Here is a 17,344-nt window from a genome sequence, read left to right as displayed (position 1 = left end):
ACGAACGTCTGACTGGAGGATACCACGCTTTTGCGATTCGTGAATTGCGTAATTTCATTTTTTTCTCCACATACTGCGCTAGTTGCCAGTATTTGTACTGGGATGATATTTTCCCGAGATCTAACTCAGTTACACTAATTTTCTTAGCACACATTTCATTTATGAAGATAGTAACTGTTCTCGAAAGAACAGATACCATAGACGACCGTGTAGCTTCTCTAGAATATATGATAATTAATTGAAACCCTCAGCTGCCGACAGGTGTTGTTGATATACCTCGATGGCGACAGCTGAAATTGTGTACCCCGACCGGGACTCGAACCCGGGATCTCCTGCTTACATGGCAGACGCTCTATCCATCTGAGCCACCGAGGACACAGATGACTGGTGCGACTACAGGGACTTACACCTTGCACCCTTCCCGTGAGACACACATTCCCAGCTGTCCGCAATCTACATACGTAATGTGCCAAATAGGTATTTGCCCAACCTCTCTTTACTCGCGTGTGTGTGGTGTGTGTGTGTGTGTGTGTGTGTGTGAAGATAGTAACTGTTCTCGAAAGAACAGCTACCATTGATGACCGTGCAGCTTCTCTAGAATAAATGATAATTAATTGAAACCCTCAGCTGCCGACAGGTGTTGTCTGTATTGGAATCGACACCTTAGTGTGCGCGAGTAATGAGTGAATGGGGAAATATCTCTTACGTACATTACGTATGTACATTGTGGTCAGTTGGGAATGTGGCTCTCACGGGAAGCGTGCAAAGGACAAGCACCTGCAGTCGCACTATTCTACTTCTACATCTACATCCATACTCCGCAAGCCACCTGACGGTGTGTGGCGGAGGGTACCCTGTGTACCTCTATCGGTTCTCCCTTCTATTCCAGTCTCGTATTGTTCATGGCAAGAAGGATTGTTGGTATGCTTCTGTGTGGGCTCTAATCTCTCTGATTTTATCCTCATGGTCTCTTCGCGATATATACGTAGGAGGGAGCAATATACTGCTTGACTCTTCGGTGAAGGTATGCTCTCGAAACTTTAACAAAAGCCCGTACCGAGCAACTGAGCGTCTCTCCTGCAGAGTCTTCCACTGGAGTTTATCTATCATCTCCGTAACGCTTTTGCGATTACTAAATGATCCTGTAACGAAGCGCGCTGCTCTCCGTTGGATCTTCTCTATCTCTCCTATCAACCCTATCTGGAACGGATACCACATTGCTGAGCAGTATTCAAGCAGTGGGCGAACAAGCGTACTGTAACCTACTTCCTTTATTTTCGGATTGCATTTCCTTAGGATTCTTCCAATGAATCTCAGTCTGGCATCTGCTTTACCGACGATCAACTTTTTATGATCATTCCATTTTAAATGTGTACTCCCAGATAATTTATGGAATTAACTGCTTCCAGTTGCTGACCTGCTATTTTGTAGCTAAATGATAAGGGAACTATCTTTCTATGTATTCGCAGCACATTAAACTTGTCTACATTGAGATTCAATTGCCATTCCCTGCACCATGCGTCAATTCGCTGCAGATCCTCCTGCATTTCAGTACAATTTTCCATTGTTACAACCTCTCGATACACCACAGCATCATGCGCAAAAAGCCTCAGTGAACTTTCGATGTTATCCACAAGGTCATTTATGTATATTGTGAATGGCAAACGGTCCTACGACATTCCCCTGCGGCACACTTGAAATCACTCTTACTTCGGAAGACTTCTCTCCATTAAGAATGACATGCTGCGTTCTGTTATCTAGGAACTCTTCAATCCAATCACACAATTGGTCCGATACTCCATACGCTCTTACTTTGTTTATTAAACGACTGTGGGGAACTGTATCGAACGCCTTGCGGAAGTCAAGAAACACGGCATCTACCTGTGAACCCGTGTCTATGGCTCTCTGAGTCTCGTGGACGAATAGCGTGAGCTGGGTTTCACACGACCGTCTTTTTCGAAACCCATGTTGATTCCTACAGTGTAGATTTCTAGTCTTCAGAAGAGTCATTATACTCGAACATAATACGTGTTCCAAAATTCTACAACTGATTGACGTTAGAGATATAGGTCTAAAGTTCTGCACATCTGTTCGACGTCCCTTCTTGAAAACGGGGATGACCTGTGCCCTTTTCCAATCCCTTGGAACGCTACGCTCTTCTAGAGACCTACGGTACACCGCTGCAAGAAGGGGGGCAAGTTCCTTCGCGTACTCTGTGTAAAATCGAACTGGTATCCCATCAGGAGCAGCGGCCTTTCCTCTTTTGAGCGATTTTAATTGTTTCTCTACCCCTCTGTCGTCTATTTCGATATCTACCATTTTGTCATCTGTGCGACAATCTAGAGAAGGAAGTACAGTGCAGTCTTCTTCTGTGAAACAGTTTTGGAAAAAGACATTTAGTGTTTCGGCCTTTAGTCTGTCATCCTCTGTTTCAGTACCATTTTCGTCACAGAGTGTCTGGACATTTTGTTTTGATCCACCTACCGCTTTGACATAAGACCGAAATTTCTTAGGATTTTCTGCCAAGTCAGTACATAGAACTTTACTTTCGAATTCATCGAACGCCTCTCGCATAGCCCTCCTCACACTACATTTCGCTTCGCGTAATTTTTGTTTGTCTGCAAGGCTTTGGCTATGTTTATGTTTGCTGTGAAGTTCCCTTTGCTTCCGCATCTGTGTCCTCGGGGACTCGGATGGATAGAGCGTCTGCCATGTAAGCAGGAGATCCAGGGTTCGAGTCCCGGTCGGGGCACACATTTTCAGCTATCCCCATCGAGGTATATCAACAATACCTGTCGGCAGCTGAGGGTTTCAATTAATTACCATTTACACAATTTCATCATATATAACCGAATCATTCAAGAAAGAATCATGCAGGCCTACCAACTAATACTATCCGCAAGTTGGGCTTCCCAAGGATCTCAATCACGAAAAGGAATCATACGGAACACTTTGAAAATCCTGGTACTTTGGTGTAACACTTTGTTTATTTTAAAGGTTATTAAAATCTTACAAATTAAAGTACTTCCTTTGCAGGATTTTGGCAACGGCCTTCCGCAGTGGATACAACGGTTCCCGTGAGATCACCGAAGTTAAGCGCTGCCGGGCGTGGCCGGTACTTGGATGGGTGACCATCCGACCCGCCATGCGCTGTTGCCATGTTTCGGGGTGCATTCAGCCTCGTGATGCAAATTGAGGAGCTACTCGACCGAATAGTAGCAGCTCCGGTCAAAGAAACCCATCGTAATGACCGGGAGAGCGGTGTGCTGACCACACGCCCCTCCTATCCGCATCCTCAACTGAGGATGATATGGCGGTCGGAAGGTCCCGATGGGCCACTTGTGGTCTGAAGACGGAGTGCTTTTTGCAGGATTTTGGGCATGATATGACCTCTCGATTACGTCCCACAAATGTTTGTTGTGATTCATGCTGTGTGATATGGGTGGCCAAATCATTCACTCGAACTGTCCAGAATGTTCTTCAAACCAATCGCTAACTACTGTGGCTCGGTGACACTGCGCATTGCTATCGATAGAAATTCCATCGTTGTTTGGGAACGTGAATCCATGAATGGCTGCAAATGGTCTCCAAGTAGCCGAAAATAATTTATTCAGCAATGCATTCCATGCAAACACAGCCCGCGCCATTATGGGGCCACCACCGCCTTGTAAAATGTCTTGTTGACAACTCTGGTCTGTGGCTTCGTGCAGTCTGTACCACGCTCCAATCCTACCATCAGCTCTTACCAACTGAAATCGGAACTCATCTCACCAGGTCACGGTTATCCAGTCGTCTAGAGTCCAACCGATACGATCGTATGGCCAAGAGAGAGACTGCACGCGATGTCGTATTGTTCGTATTGTTAGCAACTGCACTTGCGTCGGTCGTCTGCTGCCATAGCCCATCAACGCCAAATTTCGTCTCAGTTTCCTAATGAATACGTTCGTCGTACGTCCCACATTGATCTCTGCCGTTATTTGACGGCGTGTTGGCTGTCTGTATGCACTGGCAGCTCTACGCAAACACCGCTGTTCTCGGTCGTTAAGTGAAGGGCGTCAGCCAATGCGTTGTCCGTGGTGAGAGGTAATGCCTGAAATTTGGTATTCTCAGCACCATCTTGACATTGTGGATCTCGGAAGAATTCCCTAATGACTTCCGAAATGGAATGTCCCATGCTTTTAGCTCCAACTATCATTCCGCGTTCAAAGTATAATTTCCGTTGTCCGCCCATACTCACGTCGGAAACTTATACACATGAATCCTTGAGTACAAATGACAGCTCCACCAATGCACTGCCCTTAGTATGTACATATCGCTTTTGTCACCTTAGTGTACCAAAATACCAATAGAAAATATGGATGAAATAGCTCCGAAAAGTTGTCGATGGCGCTCGTGTTCCACTACCGCATTACTACACCTTCCACTCATACTCCATACGTAATTCCTATTCCACTGCTACCCATATACAGTTCCTATGATCCCTCGGTGATCCTAGCAGCAAGGTCAGGTGGTTTAAATAGGATGCTAGGTTATGTGCAGTGAAATATTCTGCTGAGACATGCACTTGATGACATTTTCATCTACTGTTTATGCATGAGTCAGTGGCTTCTATAAAGCATAAGATACTTATAAATATGTACTACTACATAATCCTCTAATTTTAAGTTGTTTAATATTAAACTAACATAAATAAAACATTGCATAAATGAAACATTTCATTCCTCGTAACAAAGAATTTATAGTTAAACAATTATCTCTTTTAATTCTTTGTACATCTTAACACTGTTACATGAAATATATTTCGTGAACATAATATTAAAAATTCAAGTTAACAAGATGTGTAATATTTACTCTTATATGCATGATAATCAGTTGAAGAATGGTTTCATTTACGTAACAGCACAGCACTATACAAACACATGTCTGTGTGTCTATATGTATTCACCAATACGAGTATAACGACATCGTAGGTCAGAGAAGTAACTGTGCAGCATAAATGTAATCCAAATTAAGTCTTCGTGACGTTTTTCTACTGTGTTCTCTCTACAAAAAAATGCATCTTCAAGATGGAAGATAGTTGATTTATTTTATGTTGCTCTTCTGAAGAATTGAATGAGGTAGAGTAGAAGTAGTGTACGCGTGAATCATATGTACTGAGACATTTAAATTATGATTGTTTTAAAATATTTATTGTCGTAGCCTAATTAATTTGAAAGTGTTTGTAAAATCTACAAATATCTTGGCTATGACGAATTGCCGGCCGAAGTGGCCGTGCGGTTAAAGGCGCTGCAGTCTGGAACCGCAAGACCGCTACGGTCGCAGGTTCGAATCCTGCCTCGGGCATGGATGTTTGTGATGTCCTTAGGTTAGTTAGGTTTAACTAGTTCTAAGTTGAGTCCCATAGTGCTCAGAGCCATTTGAGCCATATGAGGAATTATGTGATAGTGTGATGACCCACTGAGAATGCTCAAAGAGCAGTAGGGTTCATCCACAATTATTTCGGAACCAAAAAACCGAATAATTTCATTTGAAGAAACGAGTTTGATACCTCAGTCTTATGGATAATGTGGGGGACGATAACAAGTTGTTCATCTTCATGAAACCATAGTGAGTATTCGTCAAACTGAAAATAGATTTGAAAGCCCTCCACTACATTAAATTCTAACACGTGAATTCATAATATACTAAGACTCTAGTTTTCATGCCCTGAAAACACATCCCTTTATGTAACGTCTGACCGTTAAGCGAACAACATGCAACTTTATATTGTACGTTGTGGTAGCCAGGAGATTTCTCATAGAACAACGGAATAATGAAAAGGACATTTTACGTAAGTTCAACAAATATAAATTGAAACGATAGCGTTTACAACACTTCTCATATAGCTACTCCCCATTCATCATTGTAACAATGAATCGTGTAATGTAGATTGATTTGCACGTTATGTCCTGCACCTAATAAATTGAAATGATCTTGTATGGTAGCTAATGTCTTTGTCACTGCTAACACGTGCCTTGCAACCCCGCTGCATCATACACACGTTTTAGCCGAATTTTCATTTACAAATAAGAAAGTATCATTTCTGCTAATTGCAGTTTCTTCTCTCTTCTTCTTAAACATAATAAAACGAAACGTAATTCTCTCTGAATGATGTTCATACGTGAGCACATGACAGGATTAGAAGATAGATTAGATGACTGAAGAACAGCTCCGTAATAGTGGTGCATTATATCAAAACTGAATAAGCATGTATGTGTGGCGTAGAAAATAAACACTGAGTGTCATGTCTTCCATACAAGTGCTCTTCAACGGCACAGGTGACTGTACTTAACCATACATCTACAGAAGGCAGAGAAAGAATCCTGTGTTAATGTTAAAGCACATAGTATTATTTAATGAGTGGAAAATCAGTGTCGTAAGCAACGTGTAGACTCGGATGACTTCATTAAAAATGGGTATTGATTCCCACGAATTCATCCGAGTGATGAAAGTGAACGAAGAACTAGCACTGCTCACATGAAATTCAAATACAGTATCTTGCGTAAATAAACCTGAAAAAGCACGTAACGCGTAATCATGCTAAGGCAGCGCACGCCAGCAATAATCCTGGATGAAGTCTCTTCAATGTACCCATTTAAGTATCACAAGACGAATTATCTGTATCAAACGTTTGGGCTCTTCCATGCAATAGAAAGCGGGAGAGGGAAGATGTATACGGGCACTAATCGGAAGCGAGAAGTGTGTCCCTTTGACCACAATCCATGATATCCGATCTCAGAATTTAAGTGGCTTTCTTTAACACATGACTTTCCGGATGTGACAGCTGGAGCGTTGCACTGTATGGTGCGGAGATCTGGACATTGAGGAAGGAAGATGAAAAGAATATTGGAGGCACTAGAGATGTGGATATGGAGAAGAATGGAAAAAATGAAATGGGGAGACGAAGAAGTATTTAGAAGAGTTGGAGAAGAAACAAACACGCTGAAAGTCATCAGAAAAAGAAAACGGAACTGGACTGGACATTGTTTGAGGAGGGAATGTTTATTGAAGAAAGGAATGGTGGAGGGAAAAAGGAAAAGAGGAAAAAGAAGATCAATATGAAAGGAGACAAATATTCAGAAAGACTGGCTATGGACAGACAAAAGTGGAAGAGGCTTAACCCATGACAAGACCTGCCGTAAGGCACAATACCATACTACTGCTACTACTTCTGGATTCTCAACCACAGATAGAGCTGCTGTAGTAAACGGAAGATTGACTATACAGGGTGTTCCCGCATGCGCTGAAAAAATGTAACAGGGCATAGAGAATGCTCCACTGTACAATTTGAGGTAGCGAACCTCGGATCGGAGAAGCCAGCTTGAGGAGATATGGTTCAAACGTGTCAAATGGCTCTGAGCGCTATCTACATCTACATCTACATTGATACTCCGCAAGCCACCCAACGGTGTGTGGCGGAGGGCACTTTACGTGCCACTGTCATTACCTCCCTTTCCTGTTCCAGTCGCGTATGGTTCGCGGGAAGAACGACTGTCTGAAAGCCTCCGTGCGCGCTCTAATCTCTCTAATTTTACATTCGTGATCTCCTCGGGAGGTATAAGTAGGGGGAAGCAATATATTCGATACCTCATCCAGAAACGCACCCTCTCGAAACCTGGCGAGCAAGCTACACCGCGATGCAGAGCGCCTCTCTTGCAGAGTCTGCCACTTGAGTTTGTTAAACATCTCCGTAACGCTATCACGCTTACCAAATAACCCTCCTCCGTCAACCCGATCTGGTACGGATCCCACACTGATGAGCAATACTCAAGTATAGGCCGAACGAGTGCTTTGTAAGCCACCTCCTTTGTTGATGGACTACATTTTCTAAGGACTCTCCCAATGAATCTCAATCTGGTACCCGCCTTACCAACAATTAATTTTATATGAGCATTCCACTTCAAATCGTTCCGCACGCATACTCCCAGATATTTTACAGAAGTAACTGCTACCAGTGTTTGTTCCGCTATCATATAATCATACAATAAAGGATACTTCTTTCTATGTATTCGCGATACATTACATTTGTCTATGTTAAGGGTCAGTTGCCACTCCCTGCACCAAGTGCCTATCCGCTGCAGATCTTCCTGCATTTCGCTACAATTTTCTAATGCTGCAACTTCTCTGTATACTACAGCATCATCCGCGAAAAGCCGCATGGAACTTCCGACACTATCTACTAAGTCATTTATATATATTGTGAAAAGCAATGGTCCCATAACACTCCCCTGTGGCACGCCAGAGGTTACTTTAACGTCTGTAGACGTCTCTCCATTGATAACAGCATGCTGTGTTCTGTTTGCTAAAAACTCTTCAATCCAGCCACACAGCTGGTCTGATATTCCGTAGGCTCTTACTTTGTTTATCAGGCGACAGTGCGGAACTGTATCGAACGCCTTCCGGAAGTCAAGAAAGATAGCATCTACCTGGGAGCCTGTATCTAATATTTTCTGGGTCTCATGAACAAATAAGGCGAGCTGGGTCTCACACGATCGCTGTTTCCGGAATCCATGTTGATTCCTACATAGTAGATTCTGGGTTTCCAGAAATGACATGATACGCGAGCAAAAAACATGTTCTAAAATTCTACAAGAGATCGACGTAAGAGATATAGGTCTATAGTTTTGCGCGTCTGCTCGACGACCCTTCTTGAAGACTGGGACTATCTGTGCTCTTTTCCAATCATTTGGAACCCTCCGTTCCTCTAGAGACTTGCGGTACACGGCTGTTAGAAGGGGGGCAAGTTCTTTCGCGTACTCTGTGTAGAATCGAATTGGTATCCCGTCAGGTCCAGTGGACTTTCCTCTATTGTGTGATTCCAGTTGCTTTTCTATTCCTTGGACACTTATTTCGATGTCAGCCATTTTTTCGTTTGTGCGAGGATTTAGAGAAGGAACTGCAGTGCGGTCTTCCTCTGTGAAACAGCTTTGGAAAAAGGTGTTTAGTATTTCAGCTTTACGCGTGTCATCCTCTGTTTCAATGCCATCATCATCTCGTAGTGTCTGGATATGCTGTTTCGAGCCACTTACTGATTTAACGTAAGACCAGAACTTCCTAGGATTTTCTGTCAAGTCGGTACATAGAATTTCACTTTCGAATTCAATGAACGCTTCACGCATAGCCCTCCTTACGCTAACTTTGACATCGTTTAGCTTCTGTTTGTCTGAGAGGTTTTGGCTGCGTTTAAACTTGGAGTGGAGCTCTCTTTGCTTTCGCAGTAGTTTCCTAACTTTGTTGTTGTACCACGGTGGGTTTTTCCCGTCCCTCACAGTTTTACTCGGCACGTACCTGTCTAAAACGCATTTTACGATTGCCTTGAACTTTTTCCATAAACACTCAACATTGTCAGTGTCGGAACAGAAATTTTCGTTTTGATCTGTTAGGTAGTCTGAAATCTGCCGTCTATTACTCTGCGACTTAACTTCTGAGGTCATCAGTCGCCTAGAACTTAGAACTAATTAAACCTAACTAACCTAAGGGCATCACACACATCCATGCCCGAGGCAGGATTCGAACCTGCGACCGTAGCGGTCACGCGGTTCCAGACTGTAGCGCCTAGAACCGCACGGCCACACCGGCCGGCCTGAGGAGATATAGAAGTAAACTTGTCTATCCCTTTATCTAGCATTCCTGTTTTTTGCAGCTTTTCTACAATTAACATGCGTACAAGTTTACATATATTGTGCTGTTTATTTACATGTACATTCCTTATTCCCTGCAAGGAATCGAGGAGGGCGAGCCTGATTAGTAGGAAGTATTTCCTGGTCACTGGATTGGCAGAGGATGTTCTGTTCCATGGTCTGCGAGGTCACCTGACCTGTATCCCCTTGATTATTTCCTATGGGGATATCTATAGTCACTTGTGTATGAGACCCTGGTGGGTCCGGAGATGGAAGTAGTTGCCAGAACTGTAGCTGCCTGTAGTGTGATTCTAAAGACACCAGGGATATTTGTTAGAATCTTGTTCGCCTGTGCCACGCTTCCATTCAGGTTGGTGGCCGTCAGTTTGAGCACATTTTGTAAGATACAGGACAAATGACGCGTTCATTGTGTCATTGATGGTATTAGCAGTTAACTGTAGCTATTGTAAATAAAAAAGTACTCTCTAGTGTGATTTTATTTCCATTACGTCTCTAAGCTGACTTCTTCGACCCAGGTTCCCTACCAAAATTGTCCGGTGCAGCGTCTTCTACGTCCTGTTTAACATTTGCGCGCTCTTACGGAAACACCCTGTAGATTGTTTGATACATGCAATGCTTGTCGATAAGCGCACGAATGCATAGCATGGAACAGATTACATCAGAAGTGTTTCGAATTATTAATGTCTATAGCGCCTCAGAAAACATCTAAAGTGAAACAGGCGCCTCACCCATGTCTGGGATTCGAGGAAGCGACGCCTCCGCAAAAATTGCTCCGTGTCCACTCTCAGATTACAGGAGAATTGTCTTCGGTGATGTGTCCCGCGTCGAACTCAGCCCCCCTGGCCAGTAAAGACGTACCCGGAGACCCACGGACAGTGGTGGAATACCAACCGGCTGTCGCCCACCATACTGGGCGACAACCAGAAGTGATGATCAAGGGTACCATTTCTTTTCTACATCTACAACGATACTCTCCAAGTCACATTTAAGTGCCTCGCAGAGGGTTCATCGAACCACCTACACAATTCTCTATTATTCCAATCTCGTATAGCGCGCGAAAGGAACGAACACCTATATCTTTCCGTGCGAGCTCCGATTTCCCTTATTTTATCAAAATGGTTCAAATGACTCTGAGCACTATGAGACTCAACATCTGAGGTCACCAGTCCCCTAGAACTTAGAACTCCTTAAACCTAACTAGCCTAAGGACATCACACACATCCATGCCCGAGGCAGGATTCGAATCTGCGACCGTAGCGGTCGCGCGGTTCCAAACTGTATCCCCTAGAACTGCTCGGCCACCAGCGGCCGGCCTCATTTTATCGTGGTGATAGTTTCTCCCTATGAGGTCGGTGTCAACAAAATATTTTCGCATTCGGAGGAGAAAGTTGGTGACTGGAATTTTGTGAAAAGATTCCGTCGTAACGAAACACGCCTTTCTTTTAATGATGCCCAGCTTAAATTCTGTATCATTTCTGTGACACTCTCTCCCATATTTCGTTATAATACAAAACATGCTGCCTTTCTTTGAACTTTTTCGGTGTACTCCGTCAGTCCTATCTGGTAAGGATCCCACACCGCGCAGCAGTATTCTAAAAGAGGACGGACAAGCGTAGTTTAGGCAGTCTCCTTAGTAGAGCTGTTACATTTTCTACGTGTAAGCCAATAAAACACAGTCTTTGGTTAGCCTTCCCCACAACATTTTCTGTGTGTTCCTTCCAAATTAAATTGTTCGTAATTGTAATTCCTAGGTATTTAGTGGAATTTACGGCCTTTATATTTGAATCATTTATCGTGTAACCGAAGTTTAACGGATTCCTTTTAGCACTCATGTGGATGACCTCACTTTTCGTTATTTAGGGTCAACTGCCAATTTTCGCACCATTCACATATCTTTTGTAAATCGTTTTGCAGTTGGCTTTGATCTTCTGATGACTTTATTTGTCGATAACGACAGCGTCACCTGCAAACAACCTAAGACGGCTGCTCAGATTGTCTCCCAAATCGTTTATATAGATAAGAACAGCAAAGACCCTGTAACACTACCTTGTGGAACGGCCAGAAATCACTTCCGTTTTACTCAATGACTTTCCGTCAATTACTACGAACTGTGACTTCTCTGACAGGAAGTTACAAATCCAGTCACATAACTGAGACGATATTCCATAAGCACACATTTTCACTATGAGCCGCTTGTGTGGTACACTGTCAAAAGACTTCCCTTTCATAGGAAGACCCTTTAGTTTGTCACACGCTTCACCTTTTCACCACGGCGGTACGTCGACTATATTCTACGCCTCGTTTTGTTGCCCTTCCCACGGCAAACCATCCTGGGCTTCCATTTCAGCAATGTAATGACCACCTCCTCAAGGAGAGAGTTTCTACTGCACGATATCCCTCAGGAGGACATCCAAAAACTCTATCAATCAATGCCAAGCCTAATAACTGCTAATATAAGGGCCAAAGGTGGACCAACGCGTTATAAACTTGTCAATTTGTGAAGGTGTTTCTCTTGAATAAATTATCCAATTTTTCTGAAATTGTAATCATTCGTATATCTGTACATCATTACATCTACTGATTTCCGTCTCATCAGGATAATTCCTTCGTTGTGCGTCCCTCCTTTTTTAATTATTTATTTATTTAGAATATACAGAGGAACTCCAGTCCTAGAAAACTGCACGAAATGCGAGAAGATCTGTACAGCATAATTGCTTGATGTAGAGACTGTCAGTTGCTACACGCTGTGCGTTAGTGCAATGAAAGGCTTGTAATTTCTGGAAAATGCCGCATTATATAAATTCCTGAAAGGATGCTGGAAGGGTCCTTAATAGGTAGAACAAATAGATAGAGGAGATCCAAGGAAGAGCAGCGCGTTGGGTCACGGGTTCGTTCAACAAGCGCGAAAATCCAGAAAGATGCCATCCAACTCCAGTGGCACGTTACAAGGGAGAGCTTTGCATTTCGGTTACTGCTGTAATTCTGAGAGCGTACATTCCTAGCAGTTTGCTCCATTTATTGTTTTCTCCTACATATATCTGACGGTAATACCATGACGGTAAAATCAGAAAGTTACGAACTCAGAAGGAGTCTTAGCACAGGTGCTCTCGCTTCGTAACATTCGTGACTGTAACAAGAACGTGTGGAAGTGAGATTGGTACACCACATACGGTAAGGTGGCTCGCGGAGTTTAGATGTAGGTGTGGAAATCCCTCTGTGGTGCTCAGCGCCTCTCTTTCAGCGTCCGTAAGTGGAGTTTTATTTCCGCAATGTTCTCTCACTTACCAAACGATACCGGAAATAAACGCCCCGCCCTTCTCTGGATATATTCTGTCTTCTCCAATAATCATACGTTGCATGGGTTCCAGTCCGACCAGCAAACTTCAGTAATTGATGGTGTAACGAATGTTTTGTAAACTACTTCTTTACTAGCTGAATTACGTTTGCTTAGAATTTTTTTCAGTCACTGTCAGCCTGGCAACCGCTTTTCGGAAGACTCGTTTTATGTGCCTGCCCTGTCGTGGGCTACCCCGGACAGTCACTCGGTCCGAGAGTGTGCATAATAATGCCTGGTGAATGGGCTGGACTGCACACGCGACACAGAATAAGGGTTAACGGTCAAAACGATAGACTGCAGTAGGTGGAAAGAGGACCAGCTACGAAACATCAAAATTGAGAGACACACACAGTAGTGTAAGAACTGAAAGAATTCTCCTATGTAAAGTTTCGTATCCATGCCTATGAACAAAGTTTCCATCAGAAATAGAACTTTTCTGGAGCCTTTTATCAGCCAATAACCTAGATATTAAGTCCCTGAACGTGTTCAATCGGAACATACGGAATGTACAAGTGCGTAATATAGACGATAGGAGTTTTCAGAGAAGAAGGAACTGAAAACGTTTGAAATATGATTGTGTTAAAATTATTTCAGCAGCAAATTTGTCCTTTAATTTATATTTCATTCAATATTTGAATTGGCTTGAACGCCAGTAATGGCCTTCCACTGAAACATTTGCTATAAGATCATAAAAATGTTTACAAACAGCTGGACTTACACGAAAATTAAATTTATCTATATGCAGTGTATCATCAGTCTGTGCTGTTGCGGTAGATTTCGTGAGCTATTCACTGTGCACTTCGCGGTAACTACACTGAAGAGCCAATGAAACTGGTGCACCTGCCTAATATCGTGTAGGGCCCCCGCGCGAGCACGTATAAGTGCCGCAATACGACTTGGCATGGACTCCACTAATGTCTGAAGTAGTGTTGGAGAGAACTGACGCCATGAATCCTGCAGGGCCACCCATATACCGGTTATAGTATGAGGGTGGAAATTCCTCTGAGCAGCACGTTGCAAGGCATCCCAGATATGCTCAATAATGTTCACGTGAGGGGAGTTTGGTGGCCAGCGGAAGTGTTTAAACTCGGAGGAGTGTTCCTGGAGCCAATCTGTTGCAATTATGGACGTGTGAGGTGTCGCATTGTCCTGCTGGAATTGTTCCCAAGCCCGTCGGAATGCACGATGGACATGAATGGATGCAGGAGATCAGACTGGACGCTTAAGTACGTTTCACCTATCAGAGTCGAATCTAGACGCACAAACTGCACACTCCCCACACCATTACAGATCCTCCACACATCTTGAACAGTCCCCTACTGATATGAATGGTCCATGGATTCATGAGGTTATCTCCATATCCGTACGCTTCCGTCCACGCGATACAATTTGAAATGAGACTCGTCCCACCAGACAATATGCTTCCAGTCATCAACAGTCCAATGTCATTGGTGGTGACGGTCCTAGGCGAGGAGTAATGCCTTGTATCGAGCAGTCATCAAGTGTACACGAGTGGGCCTTCCGCTCCAAAAGCAAGTATTGATGATGTTTCGTTGAACGGTTCTCACACTCACACTTGTCGATGGTCCAGCATTGAAATATGGAGAAATTTGCGGAAGGATTGCACTTCTGTCACCTTGAAAGATTCTCTTCAGTCGTCGTTGGTCCCCTTCTTGAAGGATCTTTTTCCGGCCGCAGCGATGACGGAAATTTGATGTTTTACCAGAGTCCTGATATTCACGGCACAGTCGTGAAATGGTTGCACGGGAAAATCCCCACTTCATCGCGACCTCGGAGATTCTGTGTGCATCGTTCGTGCGCCAACAATAACACTACGTTCAAACTCACTTAAATCTTGATAATCTGCCATTGTAGCAGCAATAACCGATCTAACAACTGTGCCAGACACATGTCTTATAAAGGAGTTGCCAACCGCAGCGCCCTATTCTGCCTGTTTACATAGCTCAGTATTATACACATGCAGATACCAGTTTCTTAGGCGCTTCAGCGTACCACACCACCTATTCATGGATTCATGTTCACTTCCTTTCCGTTTGTCTTGCAAACCGAGCTTATTTTCAAACGTCCCACGTCCTGCCCTCAATAAATTTCTGCTCGATATCAGTGCCATATGCAAACCTCACCTCTCCTCCCACCCTATAACCACCAACATTAGTACAGAAAATCCTTAGTCTTATACGCCATAACACTTTATAATATTTTACTGCTCCATTCCTCCTTAAGGATGGAACTACATAATAACGGCCCACATGATGTCATTCGAAATTCTTATCATTATATTTCGTCACCTCTACGTCTTACGACAGGTTGATACCAAATTTCTAGATTTCCAGAACGCTTTTGACAACGTGTCTGACAATCGGCCGCGCGGCGTACCCGGGCGGTCTAGGGTGCCTTGCCTGGGTTCGCGCGGCTCCACCAGTCGGAGGTTCGAGTCCTCCTGCGAGCATGGGAGTGTGTGTTATGTCCTTAGTGCAAATTAGTTTAAGTTAGATTAAGTAGTGTGTAAGCTTAGGGACCGATAACCTCAGCAGTTTGGTCCAATAGGAACTCACCAACACCACCATCACCATCATAATCGGCTTGCAATGAAATTGCCTTTCTACGCAAGTTAGGTTCAGGTCGGTGATTTTGATCGTGATTTTCTTTCATAATGATCACAGTTCGTAGCAACTGACTGAGAGCGATACAGTGAAACTGATGACATCACCATGGATGGATTAATGGCGCTCTGCTCTTCTCACCAGCAGACAATCGGAGCACACCTCTTAGAAAGTTTGCAGACGATGGTATCGTTTGCCTTCTAATAAAGGTATCCATGAATGGCTGCAAATGGTCTCCAAGTAGCCGAAAATAATATTTTCGTCAATGCATTCCATGCAAACATAGCACGCACCATTATGGGGCCACCACCGCCTTGTACAATGTCTTGTTGACAACTCTGGTCTGTGGCTTCGTGCAGTCTGTACCACGCTCCAATCCTACCATCAGCTCTTACCAACTGAAATCGGGACTCATCTCACCAGGTCACAGTTATCCAGTCGTCTAGAGTCCAACCGATAGGATCGTATGGCCAAGAGAGAGAATGCACGCGATGTCGTATTGTTCGTATTGTTAGCAACTGCACTCGCGCCGGTCGTCTGCTGCCATAGCCCATCAACGCCAAATTTCGTCTCACTGTCCTAATGAATACGTTCGTCGTACGTCCCACATTGATCTCTGCCGTTATTTGACGGCGTGTTGGCTGTCTGTTTGCACTGGCGTCGGCCAATGCGTTGTCCGTGGTGAGAGGTAATGCCTGAAATTTGGTATTCTCAGCACCATCTTGACATTGTGGATCTCGGAAGAATTCCCTAATGACTTCCGAAATGGAATGTCCCATGCTTTTAGCTCCAACTAGCATTCCGCGTTCAAAGTATAATTTCCGTTGTCCGCCCATAATCACGTCGGAAACTTATACACATGAATCCTGGAGTACAAATGACAGCTCCACCAATGCACTGCCCTTAGTATGTACGTATCGCTTTTGTCACCTTAGTGTACCAAAATACCAATAAAAAATATGGATGACATAGCTCCGAAAAGTTGTCGATGGCTCTCGTGTTCGACTACCGCATTACTACACCTTCCACTCGTACTCCATACGTAATTCCTATTCCACTGCTACCCCTATACAGTTCCTATGATCCCTCGGTGATCCTAGCAGCAAAGTCAGGTGGTTTAAATAGGATGCTAGGTTATGTGCAGTGAAATATTCTGCTGAGACATGCACTTGATGACATTTTCATCTACTGTTTATACATGAGTCAGTGGCTTCTATAAAGCATAAGATACTTATAAATATGTACTACTACATAATCCTCTAATTTTAAGTTGTTTAATATTAAACTAACATAAATAAAACATTGCATAAATGAAACATTTCATACCTCGTAACAAAGAATTTATAGTTAAACAATTATCTCTTTTAATTCTTTGTACATCTTAACACTGTTACATGAAATATATTTCGTAAACATAATATTAAAAATTCAAGTTAACAAGATGTGTAATATTTACTCTTATATGCATGATAATCAGTTGAAGAATGGTTTCATTTACGTAACAGCACAGCACTATACAAACACATGTCTGTGTGTCTATATGTATTCACCAATACGAGTATAACATCGTAGGTCAGAGAAGTAACTGTGCAGCATAAATGTAATCCAAATTAAGTCTTCGTGACGTTTTTCTACTGTGTTCTCTCTACAAAAAATGCATCTTCAAGATGGAAGATAGTTGATTTATTTTATGTTGCTCTTCT

The 17,344-nt window shown here is 43.3% G+C and overlaps 1 non-coding gene across 1 annotated transcript; it reads right to left on the bottom strand.

The window, feature by feature from the left end:
- Positions 1–301: 301 nt before the first annotated feature.
- On the bottom strand, positions 302–375 carry Trnat-ugu. Its single transcript has one exon. It is a non-coding gene; the product is annotated as a tRNA-Thr (tRNA).
- Positions 376–17,344: the final 16,969 nt, after the last annotated feature.

The sequence above is a fragment of the Schistocerca piceifrons genome, chromosome 5 (assembly GCF_021461385.2).
Source record: "Schistocerca piceifrons isolate TAMUIC-IGC-003096 chromosome 5, iqSchPice1.1, whole genome shotgun sequence".
NCBI lineage: Eukaryota > Metazoa > Arthropoda > Insecta > Orthoptera > Acrididae > Schistocerca > Schistocerca piceifrons.
This window is presented reverse-complemented; position numbering and strand designations above follow the sequence as displayed.